General features: G+C 43.1%; 1 protein-coding gene and 1 long non-coding RNA gene across 10 annotated transcripts in view; one reads left to right on the top strand and one right to left on the bottom strand.

Annotated features, from left to right (window-relative positions):
• The window catches only part of RAD51B (RAD51 paralog B), a 498432-nt gene that overhangs the window by 426371 nt on the left and 51912 nt on the right, over window positions 1-20149 (top strand). The window lies entirely within an intron of this gene.
• On the bottom strand, window positions 141-16349 carry LOC138685504 (uncharacterized). Its single transcript, XR_011324793.1, has 3 exons — window positions 14971-16349; window positions 14497-14697; window positions 141-968 (listed from the first exon to the last, which is right to left on the bottom strand). It is a non-coding gene; the product is annotated as an uncharacterized lncRNA (long non-coding RNA).

Here is a 20149-nt window from a genome sequence, read left to right on the forward strand (position 1 = left end):
TGTATAGGTTGGTTGTTTCTGCTGATAAGGCAAGATGTTCCAGAGTCAGGAGAGCATCAGAGTGGAAAGTGAAGGCAGCTGGGAGCCCAAATGCAAGGCGACCGTGAGGCAACAGAACACAGTGCCTAGCACATGTTACTAATGGGTAAAGTACACCCAGAATTCAAAACCATCTTAATGCCATCAAACTACTGGTAGCCACTTGTTAACCAGGCAGCGAGGAATGAAACATGAACAGTTTCTGAGCATGAGCAGGCTGCACACATGAGAACAATTTCCATCACAAGTTTTTTTATTCTCCTGGCTTTTTTGAATGTAGCAGACTGCTGTTCCAGCACAGAGTGAAGACATTTGGAATTGCAGTGTGATTGGAGTAGCAAAACCAGGAAAACAATAACATGAAATGAGAGTTTGTCACACAAGTAGAGTGAAATAAACTGATTCTGTATAGTGTTTTCATCCCAAAGTGCTTGAGAAGTTTGTTTATAAATGGATTACTTCCCTGTGGCTCAAGTGCAGCCACCTCTGGGCTGAAATGCAGTTGTCTTCATTGCACGTCCAGTGCTTAGGCTGCTTGTGAAAGATTTGCTTTATTATGCATCTGGTTTCATCCGTCTGTTCTTAATAAAATGAGAACTTTGCAGCACCTTGTTCAGATATTCCGACTGAAAAGGGTCGTTGTTAATGCTAGAGGTCCTAAAGTCACTGAGTTTTCCAAGACAAAATTCAGAGAAGTTGTGCTAATATGCAACTGCAAATAGTTACAACAATCACATAAACTAGTCTGTGAATCCCGAGGACTGGGCGGTGTTGCTTACGTCTCTGGAACTGGAACATCACAGCCACAGTTATCAGGGTGGCAGGTCATGTTATTCTGAGTTTTTTGTGTCTTGACTACGTTTCTTTACCCTTCTTCAAGACCCCCGTGATTCTGATGACACCCTTGAAGATGGCAGGGAATTGAAAGACTGCAAGAATGAAAATAATTTTATTTTATTTTTTTGTCAAGCAAAACATCAATACTTGACTGACTTCATTCATGGATTCCTCCTTGATATAACAGACCTAAAACCAGATCACAGCCTAATTCCACACTTTTTCTGAGTAATAACCAATTTGGTTTGGCACTATTTCCTACCAACTCATTGATTAGGAATAATGGAACTAGAGTGCTAGAGCTAAATCTGTATTTTACTGAAGACATCTTAAACTTATTCCTGCTACATTGTCAGACCTTGTTTACTTCAGCAGGTACAGGATATGTAGTAATGGTAAGCTTGGTATAGTAAGCGTACCTCAGGGAAGTAGAAGTAACGATCAGGAGAGGTTATACCATTTTTCCTAGCCAGGATACACTATTCATACTTCACCTGAAGTCAGCAACAAGGCTGAGAATATTCTCAGTGATAGGCTCATATACTTTCCACTGGGTCTTATCCCCATCATAAGCAAAAATTTTAAGCAAATCCTCACATACAAAATCTAGCTCTGGACTTTGCATCATTGCTTTTTCACCAAATGCTCTAGGGATTAAGTTGGAACCTGCCAAATCCCTCCCAATCTGCAAATCATAAATTCATAACTGAAAAAAAAAAATCCTTGTATTCATGAGGAGAGGGGGCTTTGCCAGGCCATTTTGGCAGTCGCAGTAAGTGGGTTGTGGTCAGTTTTCTAACACAGGCTTCTCATAAAAAAAAAAGATAGGAAACTTTTTACATTCATGGACAAATGCCAAATCCTTCCTCTCTATCTGAATGCACTGACACTCAGCTTTTGTTAGCATTCATTGCACAGAAATTACTGACCTCCAGTTTTGACCATATAGCTGCAAGAGGATTAGGCTAGCCCTCTTCTGGGGACAAGTCTGTCTCATGTGTAGTGTTAAGATACCTCAGGGCTGCAGCCTTTTTAATGACCTCCTTCAGCCTCTAGAATTGTTAAGCTTTGTAGTCAAAGTCTACTGCCTGTCTTTTTATAGTGGTGCCCTGGGGCTGGCAGGTCAGGCAGCCAGGTTGCACACACAGAGCTCCCATTCCAATGAGTCCTTGTGCCCACCACTTCTGCACCCAGTCCAGCTCCTCTGTAACCTTGCTGTATAGCTTGCTATGATAATGTCTCTCCCCAGCATTTTATAGCTGTTGTGAGAAATTAACATTTTTGTCTGTCTAGTCCAGTTTAGGTTTTTTTCAGGACAGCTCTGAAGCCTTTTATTGTGTTATTCTGTTATTTTTTTTTCTGCTGATCTTAACATCATCTGATCTGTGTAAATGCTGAAAACTTGGTACATCATCAAACATCTGCTGTATTTTTGGAGAAACATCTCAAGTTTGGTGAAGCAATCAAATCACCAGAAATTGTGATTCTCAATTTGCACAAAATGCGTGCTCTGTTTTTTAAGGGCTTCTGCCAGACCCTGCTAACACATAAAGCATAAGAAAATATTTGGCATCAGCCACTTCCCCAGAGATTTTTCCTCTTGTAGGTAGTGGAAAATGATCCCTCTGTACACATGTATTCAATTCTTTTAGGTCTATTCATAAGCAAAGGTTTCATCTCTTTTTTTAGCATACCCATTCTGATGGTTCCTCTGTGCAGTTTATGGTAATGAATATATTCAACCTCCTTTTTTAGCCTCTGCTACAGGGCACAGGGAACCATGCCAGCGTTGTAGATTGTGGAGCAGCCCTCAAACTCTTTTTCAATGACTTGATCGCCCAGCTTTCCAAAGAGAAGGGCCTCTTGAGAAGGCTGAAGAATGGGTCCCACTTCTTTTAGATTATGATTTTTGAGGCTATTGTTTACCTCTCTGGCTGAGTTTCTAACCCCTTTGCAGGAATAATCCCACCACTATTAGTCCCAAGTTTTACCTGTTTCCTCGGTGGCACGGCTGGTGCTGGCCCTGCTGCTGGCAGCACACAGGCTCCTGCGCCAGTGCCCACCTCCAGGCCAGTCAATGTCACGTTTGCTTTGTCAAGCACGTAGGCTTGAGAGCCCTTCACAGCTCAGACACCTCCGTCAGCCCACTGAGCCCCTCCACAGGGCTCAGTACCGCTGTCCTTCAGGGTATGCATCTCCTGTTGACACCCTCCAAAGGATGACAAGACCCTGCTTGTTTAGATATTCTATCCAGCCATGTGCCTAACACTGCCCATTACTGAGAGGGAACTCGGGATTTCATTGCACTGAATTATAGGGATAAGGGCCCGCCATGAAGCTTGGACGCATGGTTCCTCTTCCCTTCAAGTTAAGGGGAGGCTGAGGTCCTGGCCTATCTGCCATTACCTAGGAAGCTCAACAAAGCAGACTTACAAAGCAGACCGAGTGCAAACAACATTTAAAGCTCCATGGCCCCTTACTAATGGGACTATGCTGTGTCAAATCTCAACAGCTCACACTTAACAGCCATGTCATTATGGAGCATGGGCACACAACTGCTGTTAGAAAGAGAGAGAAAAATAATAAAAAAAGGACAAAATGCAAGAGGCTTAGGAGGCCCCTGGTTTCCTTAATGGAATTAGTCCTTCCTTTATGAATTCCAGGGTTAGATGCTGTAAATGTGATTCGCATACTCCCTCCCCTCACCAAAGCAGAAGGATCTGCTAGACACATGTTCAGAGCGGAGCGGGGGAAGATATGACGTGACTCAAGAGCCTGGAAGGCTAAAAGGAGTAGATGGGGGAGAGCTCTGCAGCCCTTGATCTTTGTAAGATTTACTGCCTTTGCCTCTTGCAAAGATCTTTTTTTTTTCCTGGAAAATTGCTAGCTTCTAGCAATTTAAAAAAAAAAAAAATTTGGCTGGGGCAGTAAACAAGATCTTTGAAGGGGGAAGGAAGCCAAGAGAAAGTCAGGCCCATTAGTCACGCAGCTGCATTTCCTGTCACAAAGGACCCCAGTTGAGTAATCACTCAAAATATGCTTGTTATTTTTTCCTATTTTATTTCAACTTTTAGCCTGCCAATATCTACTGTAAGAAAAAATTAAAACAAGAAAAAGAAAAAGTCTTTTAGCCTCAGAGGGGAAAACAATGTAGAATCAGACATTGTTTTACATTATTTTTCCTTTTCTTTAATTTTCATAGCCTAAAACCACTTCAGTCATATGAGAGGAATGTTGGTAGGGCAGAGTGGGTCTGAGACAGTCCTGGTGTTTTCAGGGCATATAATTTCAGGAGTGTGGGTGTCAAAGTTCCTCGGCTTACACTTCCAGCTGCTACCATTAATTCACTGTACAACCTTGATCAAGTAATGTATTAATTTATCTGTAATTTATTATGAAAAGTAAAGATGATAATAGCTTCTGCATAATTGTTTTGTCAGGCTTCATTAATGGTGCTTATAAGTAATGTTGGGTCTTCTGATGAAAGCTTTGTAGAAGTATTTGTCTAAAGGAAAATACAGTCAAGACTGAGAAGAAATAAACTTGTAATTTAAAGCAGAACATTCTTATGAATAGATTTTAAAAGAACTTACATGAAAAGAGGAGCAAAACTATGAAATAGAAGAAGGAAAATCTTGCTGACACTCTCTCTTGAGACACTCAGAGGAAGAAAAATACAGCAAACCTGTCATAGGGAACAGCCCCCTTCGTAATGTTGGAAGAGACTATATGACTGATTGACCTGATTGATACCAACTCCCCACTTCTAGACCCTGGATTATAAGATGCTGGCTCTGGTCAATCTGGTACCGACTTCAAAAGAAGCCACAGATACATGATGAAAGTAAAGCTGAAAAACCTCTGGTTTTCCGGATTGCTGCAAAGAAAATAGCTCTTTTGTCAACAGACACAACTCCAAAATACAACCCCCCACCTTTTATTTACTCAAAAGTATGAGTATGGTGAGCAGGTCACCTATAAAGAATGGCCATAAGCATGCTTCAGGGCCCATAACAGTTTGTAACTTACATTCCTGACTGGGGTACCTGACTATATGGCTATGTGAAAATGATTGCAAAGGGATTGCAAATCCCTGTTTGGTTTGCTATCTAAGTAGAGAGTAGATGATTGTAGTTTATGCTACATAATAACAGGACTTCAAATACTGCACGAAAAATGAAGCTTACATTTGCATGTAAGTTACTGGTAATGTCATATAATTCTCTAATTTGCACACATTTGATACCGCAGATGTGCAATGTTTTCAAACCACAGCTTATGAGCAGATGTGATTTACACAGCAATGTAAATCACAGCTTCCTAAAGCTAGTTAAAGGGTGTAAACTCAAACAAATGTGAGATTTACCCCAGTTTGGTTTAAGAGAGACACTGAAAAGCTGTTTACATATATTTTTAAAAGCAATTCAGAATGATTGCTTATGCATATTTACACTAAATGGAAAAGTAAGAATCTTATGAGTCATGACTCAAATATGAAAAACTCTGCTCCAGATTATCTTTGTAAATTATGTTCATCCTTTGTCTTTCCACATGGCAGGTGAGCCAAGCTGTGCTCCTCAACAGGCACACAAGTGTGCACTCCCTGGTTTGTGGTCAGAGCTAGCACTAGGTCATAGAGGCTGTCTGCTACACCCACACCAGATGACTTTTACTGCTGCATGTCCCAGTCTACTGCATCCCCACATCATATGACATTCTATGCAATAGAGACAGTTTTATGTCCCTAAAACTAGCTCCGATGTGATGTGGGTTTATAAAGGCCATTTCTGGTGATTATTGATATCCACACAGTTTTGAAATCATATACTAGTATGTATGTATGAATGAATGGAAATTATTTGTTTACAAGAGCAACATAAACTTTGTGCATTTCCTTTTATGAGTACCACAGTATGTGATGATATTTCCTATGCTAGTGTTGTAGGGATGTATTAGTATAAATCATACCAGTATCTAATACATCAGACTGTATAATAAATAATAACCACCTATAGAATGAATTATACCTGACCAGTATTTGGGTAGCAACTAATATTTCTCTGTTCACCTACCTGGTTATCCTAAGAATTTGTATGGCTCTATAGCCATGGTATCTGAATATCTCCAAACCTCTGAACCTTTGATGTACCTGTTCTCTCCACGCAGATCTGATGCATATTAGTACAATTATCCCTGTATAGGTGTGCCACTAAAGTCCTAAGATGAATGACTAACCCAGAATAACTTCAGAAGTCTATGACCTCTTGATTCACCTGCTGGCTGTGAAGAATTACTCTCCCTCTTGCATAGATGGGAAGCTGAGTCATAAAGAACTAAAGTTACGTGCCCATAAGCACACAGATAGCAACGGAGATGGAATCAGAACTCATGGTGTACAGATCCTCAGTCCCTGGCTGCGTGCATTAAGTTACTCTCTCCTGTCTTCAGTGAACTGATCATATTTGGTAAAATAGCTAGCAGTTGCTGCTCTTTGCAGTGCAATGCTTCTGTGATGTGTGTGAAGGGGATGTAGCAAATAATTGCTTATCAAAAAGCTAAATTAAGTGGGGAACATGGCAGTTGCTTAGTACATTGACAATTGAACTTATCAGCCCTTCTACTAAACTGCTGCATGAATGTGGGCAATTACTTTACATCCACATGCTACCATTTTTCTAATTTAATATAGGGATAATAACACACTTGGAGGTCCAGGCACAAAAATCACTGTAGTGATTTTATAGTGCTTCTCCACTTCTCATTTAAGACAATGGAATGAGAGAGAAAAGAGAAGGAACAGGGAGAATAATAAATTTTCCCATTTAGTTGAATGAAGTTTTGATGATACAACTCAAAAATCTCACTCTTGGAACAAGAGTGGCTAGTAAGAACATTTTAGTTTTAAGTTTTACATTGCCAGTGGACTTGTTGATGCAGGGCTGTTGTGCTAGGGAGGGTGTAGACTTTGCAGCTGTGTTTTAGGGGTTCTGCATCCCTTGCCAATCAGCACTGGACGGAGCCCTCTGGGTCTGTCTCAGGCTGGTTTTCCTTTCCTCTAAATACAGTGTAGGACTGTGGAATTGGGCTATATATAGCAGACATATAACCTCACTTTCAGAGCAAAACTGTCTGTGAAAGGGTTAACCCAACTAATGAAAACACTACAGTAAAACTGAGGGAGGTGGAACTTAAGTCCCAAGTCTTAATAAAATGCAGGTGTTTTATTGTTAGGTTAAAAACTCCTCGACTTAAGACTCCAGCAAGCATTTAAAAACAGGGGGGAAATGTGCTATTGAATAAGAAGCTTGGAAAGGCAACAACAGGCCATGCAAGGCATTTACAGAGAATGCAGCATTCACTGGCTAAGGCCAACCTTAAGGTTCACAGAGGGAAAACAAAACATAAATATTAGATGAACGACACCTCTCACAACATGCGTCTGGCCTCTGAGGTATTACACCTGGGATTAACTTTTGACATTCTCCTTTCCACCGTCATGACTTTGCTGTCTTACTGGCTCTCTGCAGAGTATTTATACTCTCATTTTTCAACCTTTCTGTCTTCTTGTTTCCTAGTCTGTTTGGGGACTCAACAGGGTGACAGGCAGCATGAACATTGCAGTCACAGTGCACAGATAGCTCCACTAGGCTTGCAGCTGCTTTTCTGTCAGGGATGGGACTTTTGGGGGGGGGGGGGGGGGGGGGACCAAACCAATAAAATACTTTAGAACTAGCTAGTAAAAAGAAGTTGTAAAGAAATCACTAATCACTGTTTTCTCCTCTTTCACTTCCCCTCCTTATCCCAAGGAAGCAGAAAATTTGGGGGAGTATTTTTCAGTAAATTGCACTGTTTAGGTCACAGAGCTAAGGGATTGCACTGAACTTGGAGCTTTAGCTTCAAGTTCCTCATGTATTTGGAGAATAAAAGTAGTTATGACTTACTAAAGGGAAGTGGAACATGAAGAACCAGAGAAGCCTAAAAGTACTTATGGTGGCCTAAGCCCTAATATTAGTGCGTGGTCATCCCCATAGGCCTTAGTGTTGTAGAGATGGGCTGGGTATTTCTGATACCTGTATGGTGGAAACAGTTAACTAATTGCCATCCTTAAAAACTCATCCCCCTGGGAGAAAGTCAGGCATTGATTTCCCTGGCCTTAGCCTTGTTGATATAAATCAGCTATCACTGCTAGAGGAGAAGGATAGAAATAGTCCATGGAGTACCTGATAGGGTGGGAAGCAAAAGAATAACTTGGGGTTTGATGCAAGAGTTTCACAACTGCAATTTAATAGGAGACAGAGAAGCAACAGAGAAGATGGTCAATCTGCCAGTCATTTCATTTGAAGACTGACGGGTAAGATATGAACAGTACTAAGCAAAAAAATATAAACGACATACAGAAAAGTCTAAGACAATGAATAAAAATGAAACTGATGGAGTTGTTGAGCTTATAAACATGAATACATGCCAGCTCTTATTTACATGGAGCAGAGCGCTCAGGACAGCTTAAGTAAATAATTCAGAAAACCAAAGAACAAAAATCAAAACCCTCCGTAATCAGAGCAGGAAACCCAAAAAAGCCCAAGCTGTGTGCCTTCCGTGCACCACTGCACTGCATCCTTCCTACAGTCACTGTACTGGGCCATCCGAACTGACAGGCTGGAATACAGGCATCAGGAAGGCATGGCAGACATGAAGGAGGAAGGTGAAGTGTAGATCCAACCTCTTCTTCACACACCTCTGAGAATAAACCTTCTTGACTCCCAGCCATCATCAAAAACAGGTGTATTTTTAAAAAGCATCTTGTGAAGATGCCATGGAATTGCAGACTGCAGATTAAGAGAGGGGCAAAGAGTAGAAATCTTCATTAAGAGTATCTGAAAAATCCTTGTAGGAATCTTTATGTTGGCCTGAATGTGCTCAGAATTGGGCCGTTGAGGAAAGAAAAAGAGAAGTCTCTGTCAGCATTTGTTAGCTGCTCGCAGTTGTAGATCTTCCCTGGCCTTCTCCTTTCCTCCTTCGCTTTGTAAGACTGCTTTTCATCCCACTCCTACTCTCCTTTGCAGCTGCCAGTTCCTGTTACTAGAGTCAGCAGTTCTCAATCTTCTCAGACAACCCTGCTGTCATTTGTGCCTTGCTACGTGAGGGAAACAACCCATGCTTTCTGTTCCCTCCTGAAAAGTCACTGCAGCTCAAGCTCCAGCAAAGCTAGGCCAGCCGCTGCTCAGCGCAATCCCTGCCCAAATCCAGCGTGTCAGACTGCAAAAACTGGCAATGCCTCTGGTCTCAGCACAGGGACATAGCCAAGATCAAAGTTAGAAGCATGGTTTCTTTATTCTCTCATCAAACTGGCCTTTGTTTTTTCTTTCCAGTCTTACAATTATTCTTATCTTTTCTGATGTTTGTTATCTCTGGGAGTCACTGAGAAGTAGTGGATGGATTTGCAATAAAATATATACAGCCAGGACAAAGTGTTTCCAAATTAGCTTGTGTCAGCTTTGAAATAATAATGATGTCAGTCATTGAAAAACTCAAGACAAGTACTTTATACTAGTACTGAATATTAGCAATAATCACTAGCGTTAGGCCTCATGGTTATCCTTGCAGATACTGTTAACTCTTCCATATCATACGAGAGAGAAAGATTCTTCCTCTAAACAAACCCACTACTTTCTGTGCTGTAAAATTGTCTTGTATTTGACTTAAAGAACTGACTGATAACCTTTGCATCCTGTTTCTTATTCCTCCATCTTTGCATGATGAAAGTTCCCCTTCCAAATTTCATTTCCCTTATGTATATTTATTTGAAATGCCTGAAATGAAAACAAAAATCCTTTGCTGCTTTCTTCTGTATATATAAAATGATGTAGTTGACTACTTGTAAAAGAAGCAAAGATCCCCATTTAAAAGAATAATAAGTAGGTAACTCATTGCAGAGGGTGGCACCAAGACTGAGATTGTACCAATGGCACAGAGAACAGAAAAGATTAATTTCAGGGTATCAAAGAGGATCAAACCTTCTGCTTTTATGCTACTCTCCCTATAGCATCTTACTGTATTTTAAATAATGGTTAAGGATATTTTTAACCTTGTTCTCCAATTTTTGTAGGTGGGTGGAGTAAAGAATGTTTACCCTAGTTTATTTTTTATTTCTTCTAGCCTAACCTAAAAGGTTTCAGCATTGTACCTTTCACAGGTGATCTGTAGCTTTTTTAATGGGAGTGAAATGCCTGAGGTGCTTACATGCAGAGCAGCAGGACCCAATGGCCTTCATTTCACAATAGGTTAGACATGGACTTAAAGGGCAGTGATGCAGATGCCTCCACCCGAGCCAGGGCTCAGAAGGGATAGTTACAAGTGAGTACAAAACTGTTTGCTTTCCCTTTCCCTTGCATTACTGTGGGATACTCGCAAACATTTAATTAAAGCTATTGTATGCATGCTTAACTTGGAGATATCTGTGGTTCCTTGAAACCATTACACAGGAGCACCAAAGAAAATACAAGGGAGTCACTGAAGGAAGATACAAATGAATTAGAAAAGCATAGCAACCAGAGAATACATTTCCCATAATACAACAGTCAAAGGTCATGAGATCACAGATGCTCAGTTGCTCATGCATATCTTCTATTCTCTCCACTTGCATGCTTGCTCCGGAGAGGGCAAAGATTTAATGAGGATGGGGCTAGCTTTAGCAGTTCTCACCCTTCCTCACACCCTACATCTGAAAGAGCACTGAAAGCCTCTTTGAAGTTGGAATAGACACACATTGAACTGTCCCAGTGCACACATACAATCTGGGGTTTTCTCATCAGGTACAAAAATACAAGGTGACTGTTCTCTTCCGGCTGCCCTGGATGTGAACAAAGCTGTTGAATCAAAGACTTATTGAAATTAGGGGTGGAAAGAAGTTTCTCCATTGCATCTCTCTTTTCAACCTGCTGTAGCAGCCCTTCTGAGAGTCTCACAGTTTCTATAAGTCAGTTCATTTTTTCCTAGCTCCTTAAGAAGAAATCCTGTTCAGACAAAACAGCGCACTATTTACAGGAAGCTTGGCAGGGTCAAAAAGTGACTGCAAAACCGATCTCTTGTTAAAACACATACAGTATCTGCTCTGATGTAGATACTGTTAGAACTCAGCAGTCTCTGAGTTGCTATCAAGGCCTTGAAGGTGATTTCAGAGTCAGATTTGTTAAACTTGGTGACATTGTAAGTGTTATCCCTTGTCATTAGCAGAGCTAACTTAGTTGCTCAAAGTCCCATTTAATCTAACCAGCTCACTACCCACAGTTTCTGACCTACTTAGTCACTTCCTGTCTTTGATTTTCGCCTTAAAGCCTCTTTTCTGTTGGCCTGTGACTGCCATTTAATCTTAATCAAACTTCCTTGGACTTCCATTACTGTCAAGTACAATTCCTCTCACCATAATACCCACCCTTCTGAGTGCAGGAAAACTGATTTGCAGCTAACAGTCTGCCTCTTCTCTTATGCTCTAAGTTCATCTTTGCTTTGTTTTTCTTCCTGTATGAGTCACTCCTTCCCCCTCTCCGAGACATCGTGCTACACTTTCTCTTCCCCTCGGTCTGTCAGTGGCTGAGAAGCTGCTGTGCACGCCTTTACTGCAGAGATCTGGTGAGTATTATCATGTGTGCCCAGCTACTATGTGCAGATTCGGAAAAAGCTGAACATGAAGAAATTGAGTTGGCCACAGGCTGCTACAGAAAGTCAGCTAGTTTAATATGCTTTTGCCTCTGACCCGAAATGATGACCTACTCTGTTCCCTTATGCCTTTCTTAAGAGCTACTGAGGCAAAACACAGCTGTTTAGTCTACACCTCCCAAACCTAGCATCTCCCCCTGCTACTTCGGGGCACTTGTTAACCATACAGATGCTGTAAGGTGGGTACCAGCTGAAGGACTTTCCCAGTTCTCACTGGTTCACTCATGCTACGGTAATAGAATCATAGAATCGTAGAATGGTTTGGGGTGGAAGGGACCTTAAAGATCATCTAGTTCTAATCCCCCTGCGATGGGCAGGGACACCTTCCACTAGACCACACTGCTCAAAGCCCCATCCAACCTGGCCTTGAAGGCTTCCAGGGAGGGGGCATTCACAACCTCTCTGGGCAACCTGTTCCAGTGCCTCACCACCCTCACAGTGAAGAATTTCCTCCTAAATCTAATCTAAATCTACCCTCTTTCAGTTTAAAACCATTACCCTTCATCCTATCACTACACTCCCTGATAAGGAGTCCCTCCCCATCTTTCTTGTAGGCCCCGTTTAAGTACTGGAAGGCTGCTATAAGGTCTCCCTGGAGCCTTCTCTTCTCCAGGCTAAACAACCTCAACTGTCTCAGAGTATCCTCATAGGAGAGGTGCTCCAGCCCTCTGATCATTTTTGTGGCCCTCCTCTGGACCCGCTCAAGCAGGTCCATGTCTTCCTTACGCTGGGGGCCCCAGAGCTGAAGGCAGTACTCCAGGTGGGGTCTCACGAGAGTGGAGTAGAGGGGCCAAATCACCTCCCTTGACCTGCTAGCCACACTTCTTTTGATGCAGCCCAGGATGCGATTGTCTTTCTGGGCTGTGAGCGCATATTGCTGACTCATACTCAGTTTTTCATCCACTAATACCCCCAAGTCCTTCTCCGCCGGGCTGCTCTCAATCCACTCATCGCCCAGCCTGTATTTGTGCTTTTGAAATGCCTTTGAAATAGACTTCTTCAGCCAGTTTCCTTCTATGACCAGAACCCAATTTAAAGATGTTAATCCAGTACCATGGTGACTTTTGCCTTCACAGGGGCACTCCTGAACTGGTGAGGTCTGTTGTTTTTCGAGCTGCTTTCACCAGCACAGAGAGTTCAGAGATGTGGCCCTGTGCTCTTTGAATGTCAGATACAAAACTTCTGATGGCAATGGCAGCTGCGTGTAGCACGTAGGAGAGATTTGTTCAGTCTCTCATTACACATATGCTCTCTCCTGGCTCTTTTTTCAATACACCCGGTTCTGCTTTTCCCTCTTCTTCCTACTTCTGTGCTCATCAGCACTCATGCTCTTTTGGTTTTTGTTGTTGTTGTTAACATATGGAGGTTATATGATCCATCACTGAGTGCAGCCTTGTCCTCTTAATAAGCAGAAAATACCATACATTTTGGAAGGAGGAATTAGCTACAGGCCATTCTCATTAAGCCTCTCCTTCAACTTATCTCAGCTTAAATTGTATTCTTGGTCTGCAGTCACTACGCGGCATTGTAAGTTGAAAACAACCACTTGAGCCCTTTCCAGGGAGGCTTTGCGTGGCCCTGATACTGGGCATGGAGGAGAGATAAGCAGCGCATTGAAGTTGTAGTATCGCTGTAGCTGAGGGCAAGGAGTGAATGGAAACATACCCTCCCTCTGGCACTGCCTGGCGCTGGACAAGGGGAGAGGAACGAGCCGAGCAGCTCGGGTTCACACGCGCAGCGGGAGCCAGCGGCCTCTCAGCTGATGACAGATTAGACTCAGGGCCTGGTTAGTGGGAAGACTGTGATTAGACCTCAGCAGCATCTGTCTCTAGCGCTAAAGGAATTACTGCTGTGGGCTGCAATTTTCTCAGCAAACTGTAATTATACCAGGAACCTCATTCCTGCCGTTTTTCTCGACAACTTAAGTGCAAAAAAAAATGTGGGTGAGGGTGCAGGGAAGCAGAAACTGTGAAAGGAGCAAGAAGGAGACACCTGTTTATTTTTGTTCAGCTCATTCCTATTATTTTCTCTTGGTTTCTTAGATACATATGAATCACAGACTGGTTTTTCCCAAAGGTCAGTGCCAAGGTTTAACTCCCCGAAGCTGTCCTGCCATCCACCTGAAGCTGATAGGACACATCGTTTCCATGCTCTTAAGCCCCATGGCATCTCAGACGAGTGTGGTGGCACTTGCAGAAGGTGCCACACCAACCTCTGCCCTGGCAGTGCCCCCTCCCTCCTCCCATGGGAGCAGCGGTGCAGGGTGCCAGACTCTGATCACAACTGTTCTCAGGACACCCCCGGGAAGGTGTGGCCTGGGCAGAAGTGTGCGATATTGGATATTGGACAGGGTGAGTTTGAACCTTAGTCCCAAATGCTCTGTCTAGACTAGGATTTAAGGGTTTGAACTTAAAAAGTGTTAGGTTGTACAGAGTAACTCTGTGTTTTAAAAGATGTAGAAAAGGCAGTGTAAGTTTGAACTCCCAAACACCTGGTAAGTTTTGCCAAAATAACAACATCAAAAAAGAGCAAGATTTCTTTGCAAGATTTCTCTACCAGAAAAAACTTTTTGTTTGTGCAGTTTTAATTCCATAGAAGCCCATTTGCCATTAGTGTTTTCTTTGCTCAGAATATAAGAAGAAACAGATTTTTTTTCAATTTAAATCTAGGAGAGGAGGAGAAATAGCTAAGAGTAGAGTTTTCCAACATAGCTTTACCATCTAATACTTAAAATGTAGACAAGGTCAAAATGATTCAAACTAATCTACATGCTCCTTTCTTAACTTTCCTCAGGGCTTTAATGTGACTGTTTAGTATACTTTGAAGGCAAGAGTGTCTTGTCCATGTTAAACAATTTTACATCAACGCTATACTCATCTAGAAGAAAGCAGAATTGCTCCTTACCAGCACGTCTGCCCTCCATCCCGCAGCATGTCTGGCAGCACAGCCAGGGAGGAGAGTGTGGCAGCAGGAACTCGACCCTTGGGGCTGAAAGCACCAGGAGGCAGTACGTTGGCAAGCAGATCCCCGTCTCCAGAGCCAAGTCTCTGCAGATACTGGTAGGAAAGACACACATCTGGAGTTGTCTGGAATTGGCACAAATTGCTGTGGACAAAGAGGAGAGAAAGGAAGCGTTAGAAGGAAAGTGGAAAGAACGTTTCTTACACATTTTGCTTTCTTTTCCATCTGCCTGTGTGATGTTGCTGTGAGCTATTAAACAGCTGCAGTGCTCTGCCCCAGAAGGGACTGTGCTTCAGTAGAAATGGAGAATCATTCCTACAGCTAAGCGCTTTGGGGTCCCCCTAGAATGAAAGGGTTGATAGGAATAATGTTTCTCTGATTTACTTATTATGCTAAATACACTTGGGACCACAGCACCTGGGGCAGTAGCCAGAGACACTGTTCTGGCTCCTCAGACCTAAAGCCCCTGGCAGACAGTGGGTACAGCTGGGTGCTTCTGACTCGTCCTTTGTGCAGTGGGTGAGTCCCTCCTGTCTTTTGCCTTCCAGACAGAACCTTCCAACTCTCCTGTGCTGGTTCTGAAATTCAAGGGGACCAGATTGCTCAAGCAAAAGTTTGCAGATTGCAAGACTTTGTAGCTTGGGGAGATAAAGGTAGTGAAGGAGGACCAGGAGAAGGAGGAACAGGCATACTGAGACTGCCAAGGCCTGAGCAGAAGAGCATTTTTTTTGCATCCATTCAGACGCTCAGCTATTTCCTGCGTTGTTCCTGCAGTCAGCATGCTCCACCTGCTTTTACTTAACCATTTCCTGTTTACGGCTTCCAAAAACTTTCTGGTGAAATCACTAATCTGCCACAAGATCAGTCTTATAGTCCCTTTTGGGCAGGCTTCACTAATTTTTTTTCTCTCTCCTCAGTGCACAGGCCTTTCCAACTGAGGAGCTGTGCGCTGTGTGTGCATGTCTGCATGCATGTGTGCGTGCATGCAGCCAGTAGTTACGTCAGGAAAGTATGTGCTCGCTCACTAGTTCTTTCTGTCTCCATATGCCCCTTTTTTTCTTCTCCTAGTGCTTACTGCTTTTTGCAAACTTGAGCAAAGAAACAAGCAGTAGCACTGAAGGTAGGTTCCCCTTTCTGTAGAGTAGAGGGCTCCAGATATTTAGAGGAAAGACTCTTCCCATTACTTTCAAGCATCTGAGAGCTCTCTCAGAAACGAGGGATTTGTTCTCTGGATAGCTTGCCCAAGCTTCAAATTATTTTCTAGCTTTGAAAACAGCAAGGCAATTTCTTCTCGTCTGTTGTTCAGTTTCTCAGATATGAAAGGCAAGGTGTGAGGAGCAGGAAGGATCAACCAAAGAAAAATAAATCTCCTTCTTACAGAGTAGATGGCTCCCACAAGTCCCCGTCTCACACTTAGTCACATGCCTTGTAGAAAACACTAGAAAAGCATGCACGCTTCAAGACTACTCTCCTTAGCCGTACTATAGATAACACTACAGGCACCACTAAAAGCAAATTTATTTGTCACTGCTTTTGCTGTCTGTTTACTTTTTGTATTTCTCTTCTGGAGCAGTGAAAATAGATTCTTCAGTTTCCTCTCTGATTCTCATGCTCTTGCACAGCACTGCAATGTTTGGGTTGCGGTGAGCAATGCAGGGGAATGTTCCCTTCTTAAAATAAATCATGGAAACATTTCTGTTGGAATCAGGGCTTGTAGAAGTTTATTTTTTTAAGAAGAAGAAGAATGTCAGGCCAACTTTGACCTGACACCATATCCCTTTAAAGGGAACAGGCTTGTGATGCATGTCAGTGTATGTATACTGACATGTATATATGTGTGTGTGTGTGTATGCACACGCACCAGTATACATGGCAGTTATACTGGTATAACTGAGCACTGAAATCATCCTCTAAGAATGCTGGACATGTTGGCCCTGTCTCCATCAGACAGATCTGCAAATTCCCTAACTAGTCCTACTGCAAGTTAGTGTAAGCCAGGATGCTTAGTCTGCTAACTTAGGCGTAGAAGGCGTAGGTCTATAAGCACGCACTGGCACTGTTGCTGAGCTGTTTCACACTTCCGTAATTATGTTGATGAGCTCACACTCACACACATTTCTGAATATTTTAAGCAGAATGCTAGACCCCCCCATTTTAACTCTAACATAAATATGCACAGGTAGCACTTCTGTATGCACTAGGACGTATGGTCTGGGCATCACTGATGCCCAGGCAGCTGTCTGCTGTAGGCATAGCACATCCCCGCTTAGATCAGAGGTTGCTGAAGTATCCTTCAAGCTGTCTGTGAGCAGCTTTTGAACTTTCTTTTTAATCAGGAAAAGGAAGCAGTTGTTTTCTTGACAGAAGTGTCTTTCAGATTGGCCCAAGTATGTAAAATGGTTACTTTGGTCCCCATCCAGCCCAATTCATTCAATAGTTTGTGTCAGGGTACTTGTCATCAGTGGCATTTGCCCAGGGTGAGTCACACCCACCCAGGCAATGATCTGAGAGAGCCTTCAAATCTTTTTCATCTTCATTTTACAGGCTAAATTCATGACTGTATGGTACCACACAGCTCCTCCTACAGCAGCTCCTTTTCTTCTAACCAGCTTTCAGCCCAAGAGGCAGCCACTTCCAAAAGAGGCTCGCTGGTTCGGTGCCCATCTTTGTTTTCCAGATGTTTCTTTCACCACGCCGCTTTCTGGTTACACCGCAAATTTGGGTGCGCTCAAGATATTTTTGCCTCCCTCCTCCACCCCAAAAATGGAGGAAAGCTGAACTATATGAAAATGCAGCGAGAATGAGACCCTCGAGGAAAATGGCAGGGAGGTGTAGAGGATCGCGCAGGACTCTTTCCAGGAAATGGGCAGAAGGTTCATCACATGAGTCACTGAAACCTTAGATGACTAAATTCTTGAAGAATAAACTGTCAGGAATATGATACTGGACAGGACAGTTGCAGGGGGAGAAGAAATCTTCTTAAATAGCTCTTGTTTGGTTTTTTGTTCGTGATTCATTCCTGAGGAAATTGCTGGGTCTCTGGCCAGGGATGGGGGCAGCGTGCAGGCGGTGCCAGCCCTCCTGTGCGGAGGCAGCAGGCGAGGGGTGCTGGGGTGCTGGGGGCCACAGTCCTGCCGCTCCAGGCCCCGGCGCTCCTGCCAGAGGGGCTGAGAGGCCGTCGGGAGCACTCCATGGCCGTCCTGCCCAAGTGAATAAAGTAAGACAGGGACACTAGTGCACATATGCCATCTGAATCAATTCGCCTCTTTTTTTTATACCAGCAGGTATGAGACCAAGAGGAAATGAAGGTATTATAACTCTAACTCTAAGTCCTTTTAAAAAATTTTCTTCCTCTACCTGCTCCAACCAGTAAACCAAGTTGTATCAATAAAATTGGCCCAAAGCTCTGAATTTGGATTTCAGAGAAGGTCTTAAGATTTTAAGTGCCAGTAACAACAGAAGCGGTCAGACTCCCTCCACAGCTACCTCCAGAGGAGCTGAACCAGCATTAGCAGCAGCGGGAAATGTTTGCAGTAGTATCTGAGTGTGGAGAAACCCCAGTGTTCCAGTATGCTGCTGCCAGTTCCCATTTTGGTGAGTTTGACCCAGAGCATTTAATGTTTCAACATTAGTTCTGTGTCTCATAATGCCATTTACGTAATGATCGCTCATTTGGTTCCCATTAAAATCATGGTGTTTCTTCTGCAAAGCACTGCTTGTAAAAGTCAAGCCACCCAGTTTTTCATTGGATTGTAATACAGGAAATAAATAGTCTGTCTGTAGGATGCACACTGTAATTCTCAGAGAATAGGGGGCTTTTTTTCCCCTCTTGGACATGCAAAGTTCAGATCTCAGAAGTAGGAATGTGAAAGATCCATTAAGGGCTGCTGAATCTATCGTCCTCTGCAAAACCACAATGTAGTTATTCCCCGGTAGATGTTCCTCAGATACTATATCGATAAAAAGAGAATCCACAGCTCTTCGTAGTCAGAGCGACAAGAATCCTCTTAAAACTGTAGAAATGGTAGGTGTAGCTCTCGCAGGTCGTCCCAGTGCCACTACCTTTCGAGGCAGTGCAGAAGAGTTCCTTGTATTATATATACCAGCACTTTAAAGAATTCTGTTTCAAATGTCTTAAACAATGGGGGTTTCACCGCTTCCTGTGGGAGCCTGCTCCGCAGCCTAACTCGTTTCACCATCTGGAGCATTTTCCTGAGTGTCTGCCCGCTTTTAACTTTCTTTTAATTGTGCACCCACTATTTCTTCTTAAAGGTGGCTCGCCAAAAGTTTCTGTTGTGTGAAATTCACGTTACGTGGTGCTTTTTTATGAGGATCAAGAAAACCCTGAAAGATTGATGGCTTCTTCTCTTTGCTTTTTTTCCTCAGAAATAATAATAAGAAGTAATTAATAATGTATTACTGCTTTTCTAGCCATTCATCTCAGCGATTTACAAGGAAGGTCAAAATTGTCGTAGTCTTTTTACAGATGGGAAAAACTGAAGCACAGGGCAGGAAACAACTTGCCCAGGATCATTCAATGAGCCCGTGGCAAGACTTGGATTTTTAACCAGGTCTCCACAATAGTGCCCTACTTTTTTTTTACCTTTTTTTTTTTACTTTTTTGGCGGGGAGGGGATCCAGTTCCCTTTGGCTTTGTTGGAATACCTAGGAAGGACAAGCTTTCCATGAACTTTATTCAGAATTGTCATATTGTAACTGAAAGGTCAGCTTGTTGAATATTTAACAGTTACTATCTTTCCAATGTGTTGGTTAAGCATCCTAATTAAGTAGTGATAAATAAAAGCAACAAAGCATTTTAACAGACTGATTCAGTCCCTAGAGTCCCTAGGGCCTCCGAGCTGAATTTCCTTCAGCTAGCCTGTGTTTTCCTGGTTGCGGATTGTCCAGATTGAACACAGTATATATCAAGCACACTCTTATCAGTGCACTGCAGGGAGATTTCCTTCCTCCTCAGTGCCACCACGCTTACTTCACCTGTTTTATTTCCCTTCGCTGTGGTTTTTGGTAAGCGTGTTTCTCAGAATCTGGATAGTTGCTGAATTATAAATCTTCCAATTTGGAACAATAACACCGCAATCTGCACAGCACAATGCACTGGGTAGAGAGTGATACCCAGCCTAGCACTGAACGGGCTCACCTGGGTATTGGAAGCAGTCTGGCCTCAGCAGCACAGAGCTCTCCGTGGGCTGCTAGCAGGCAGGGTGTTCCTCCTACCTGCCTTAAAAATTCTGCCTGTCCAGCCTGTCATTTCAGTGAATATCTTTACTGGGACGAGATCTGCCTGAGCACATGGTAAGACGAGTTTTGTTCCTCCCGTCCCCGTGGGAATGGCCGAGGCAGGTAGCCACCACCGTGTGCTCGCAGTCCGATCTGCACGGGTCTCGTAACTGCCCCACACTGATCAGACGCTGAACTGACTGCACCCAACATGTGCGAGGTGCAGCACTCAGTATGGACCAAGAAATGTAAAATTAGAGCTCTGGGTAGGCCAGAGTTACATCTGAGGGATAGCACATGATCTTCCTGGCTGCTGACTGCTTTCAAAGTATGCCAGTAAGTGAAGCCCTTACCATCC

The sequence above is a fragment of the Haliaeetus albicilla genome, chromosome 5, assembly GCF_947461875.1.
Source record: "Haliaeetus albicilla chromosome 5, bHalAlb1.1, whole genome shotgun sequence".
Lineage (NCBI taxonomy): Eukaryota > Metazoa > Chordata > Aves > Accipitriformes > Accipitridae > Haliaeetus > Haliaeetus albicilla.